Below are 3970 nucleotides of genomic sequence, written 5' to 3'. Positions count from 1 at the left end.
TAACTGTCGATAAGGACGATGTAGGTATAGAAATCATGGAGGGGGACTGTGATATACTTGAACAAATGAGTATTGAGAGGGAGGAAGTATTAACCGTTTTATTGGGCCTTAAAAGTGGATTAATCAGATGAGATGCTGTGGGAGGCAAGGGAGGAGATTGCAGGGGCCCTGACATTAATTTTCAAATCCTCTCTGGCCACAGGAGAGGTGCCAAAGGACTGGAGGACAGCTAATGTGGTACCACTATTGATAAATTATGGTAGGGATAAACCAAGGAACTATAAGAAGTGAGTCTAACATCAGTGGGAAGGAAACTTTTGGAAAGCATTGAGGGACAGAATTAATCCCCACTTGTAGAGACAAGGATTAATCAAGGATAGTCAGCATGGTTTTGTCAGGGGAGATCATGTCTAATAAATTTGAATTTTTCGAGGATGTGACTCAGTGTGTAGATGAGGGTAGTTCAATTGCTGTAGTCTACATGGACTTCTGTAAGGCTTTTGACAAGGTCTCGCATGGGAGACTGGTCAAAAAGTTAAGAGCCCATGGAATCCAGGGCAATTTGGGAAATTGGCTCTGTGTCAGGAGGCAGGTGGTGACGGGCAAAGTTTGTTTTTGTGACTGGAAGCCTGTGTCCAGTGATGTACTGCAGGGTTTGGTGCTGGGTCCCTTGCTGTTTGTAGTGTACGTTAATGATCTAGACATGTATGTAGGTGGTATGATCAATAAGTTCAGAGATGATGTCCATTGATCCTTGAAGGCAGGACAGGCAGATAAGGTGGTTAAGAAGGCAGATGGGATACTCGCCTTTATTAGCCAAGTCATTGAATATATAGCAGGGAAGTTATGATGGAGCTGTATAAAACATTACTTAGGCCACATCTGGAATACTGTATTCAGTTCTGGTCGCCACACTATAGGAAGGATGTGTTTGCACTGGAGAGGGTGCAGAGGAGATTCACCAGGATGTTGCCAGGAGCTGGAGCTTTTCAGTTGTGAAAAGAGACTAGATAGGCTGGGGTTGTTTTCCTTAGAGCAGAGAAGGCAGAGTGGGGACCTGATAGAAGTGTACAAAATTATGAAGGGCATAGATAGGGTGGATAGGAAGAAACTTTTCCCTTAGTGGAGGGGTCAATAATCAGGGAGCATGGATTTAAGGTAAGGGGCAGGAGGTTTAGAGGGTACTTGAGGAAAAATGTTTTCACTGAGAGGGTGGAACTCTGGGACTCACTGCCTGAAAGGGTGGTAGAGGCAGGTACCCGCACAACATTTAAGGACTATTTAGATGAGCACTTGAAATGCCACAGCTTACAGGGCTACGGACCGAGTGCTGGAAAATGGAGTAGATAGGGGCTTGATGACCAGAGTGGATACGATGGGCCGAAGGTCCTCTTTCCGTGCTGTAAAACTCTGATGTCCCAACAACGTGTTCACACTGACGAGAGAACGTTCAGATGTTGTCACTGTGGGACTGGGTTCAGGCCATCAAGGGACCTTATACGACACAAGTGCAGTCACAAGGTGACATCATCCAAAAAACATCATGTTAGTTTTCACATGTAAACTGACAATGCCCAGCTCTACCTCACCACCATCCCTCTCCATTCCTCCACTGTTACTAAATTATCAAACTGCTTATCCCACATCCTGTACAGGATGAGCAGAAATTTGCTTCTTTTAAGAATTGGGAAGATCAAAGCCATTGTCTTCAGTCACCACTACAAATTCTGTTCCCTAAGTACTGAGTCCATCCCTATAAGGTAACATTGGGATATGTTGTCCTATGTTTGCAAAGCCAGAAATCTTTATTCCTAAGTGAGAGGGAGAGAGCTCTTCCTATCATATTCAGTACATTTCAGGAGATTTTATAAAGTGATTGGACACTGATTTCTTACAGATCTCTCCAGCTTGAGAAGGGCATATCCTTATTGATTTCTCACAACTGATTTCTGACTAACCTCGCTATTTCTAAGCTACGAGCTTGTTTTCCTAATTTATTGATGGCAAACCATAGATAACATACTAAAGCTACTAGAATGATCAGAATCAGCAACACAAACCCTTGAGCTGCCACCAAGAGTAAATGTCAAAACTTTTCCACGAAAATGTGATAACTATCGACTTAGATTCACCCTCCCCATCTGTTGATCATCTCGCAATCTAACTTATTAGCATGTGGTAAATAAATATGGTTCAAACAAAAGTTCATGCACGGACTTTAAAGATTCTCCAGCTCTCTGTTCAGCTGCATCCACCTTGTGGATATTTTCGAAATCCAGATTCTATTTCCCTCTTCAATTTAACTTCATTCCCTCTGATGGGTACCAGTGTGTTTAATTCAATGCTGATTGTTTTATAGTTAGTTTCACTATGGAGTGTGAGTTAATGTCTTGATGATTTAAAATATTTCATTCAATTTTCCACAATAGTCACTTCATGTTGTTCTGTTGTCAAGTAGCTGAGCATGTCTGGGACCTGTTCTTCAGTGCAGGGTCACCATGCATTTCCACATGTTAATTACATCACATGGAACATATCACATCTGCACACTCACGCTGTATCCCAATATCATGTGCGAACCTATGCAAGCTACTCTTGGCCTTTCAGGTGATCTTATCAAAATATCAATGGGGTATCTGTCTGAAGATCTTTACTGAGCTAACCCTGCATGGTGTTGATGCCTTGGATAGTGGCCAGACTATGAAATTCTGTTTCTTTTAAATACAGAGGCAAGGACACAAACATCACCAAGAGAAATCTCTGTTTACTGTTCTCATCTACATTTTCCTGACTTTAACTAGAATGTACAAGTACATTAGATTGAACGATTTCATTGAACTATACCCAGGTGAATTATTCCATTTTTCTCTACCTTTTATTCTAAATGCATCATTTCATGAATTACCATTCTATCTCATTCAGGAGCACCGGAGGAACTTTACTGTCCCATTTAATACTCACATAATATGGTGTTTGTAGATCAGAGACAGAAGTACAGATACTTGTAATCAGATTGCAGATCACTCCCATATCTCCCATTCTCAGGCACTTTGTCCTGAATAATAACAAATGGAATGAAGCCAAATGTTTAAAAAGCAAAGCCTTTTGTTTAAATTGTCACCGTGCTGTCAGTAGAAAGTGTTAACTTCTCAGCTTGTTAGCAAAGGGGCTGAAGAAACATTCTCAAATGTGCACACTTGTGTCAACTTTATGTAACTTCATTTTCAGATCAAGGATGAGCCAAACCCCATTTCAATCTTTGTTTTTCCAATTCTCTTGGTATTTTTCTCAGCTTTGCCCAAATGTTATTTTTTTCTTCTTCCCCCAGGCACCTTTCCAAATGACGGTAATAAAACTGAAGAAAAATAAAACTGAAAAAATTCACTTTCACAGGCAAAAGGAGCTTCAACCTTCTGAGATTGAAAAGAGTTAAAGAGGGTGGAGCTTCCCACAGCTTGTGAGCTCCAGATCATAACCTCAAGGCTGAAGCTTATCTTTAGGGAATCAAACTTTTCGATGCCTTTTATAATTGTACAAGTTCATTGTGATTCATACTTAAAGGTTTACTTTCACTCAGTAATTATAACCTTTCACTTTTCTCAGCACAGAAGCTGGCAGCATTTTAGATTCAATCCCAATTGTAAATTTCGCTTGTAGCGGGCGTATGGAGAAGATCATGTCCACTGTAGATCTGCCAGCACAGAAACCGCACTGTGCTTCTGGATACACTCAGTCTGCAAGTAGATGGAGGCTTTTAAGTATGGCACTAGTGAAAGTTGTCCCTGTGATTCTGAGGAGTGAGATGTCCCTGTAGTTGTTGCAATCTCCTCTGTCACCTTTCATTTTGTATCATGTGATCATTCTTCAATCAGACGTGTCCTGTGGAATGGATCCTACCTCCCAACAGAGAAGGAGGAGATCATGAAGCTGTGACAGTAGATGGGACTTTCTGGGCTTGAGCAGTTCAGCT

The sequence above is a fragment of the Carcharodon carcharias genome (assembly GCF_017639515.1).
Source record: "Carcharodon carcharias isolate sCarCar2 chromosome 21 unlocalized genomic scaffold, sCarCar2.pri SUPER_21_unloc_2, whole genome shotgun sequence".
NCBI classification, from domain to species: domain Eukaryota; kingdom Metazoa; phylum Chordata; class Chondrichthyes; order Lamniformes; family Lamnidae; genus Carcharodon; species Carcharodon carcharias.
Note: the sequence above shows the minus strand (reverse complement) of the source record.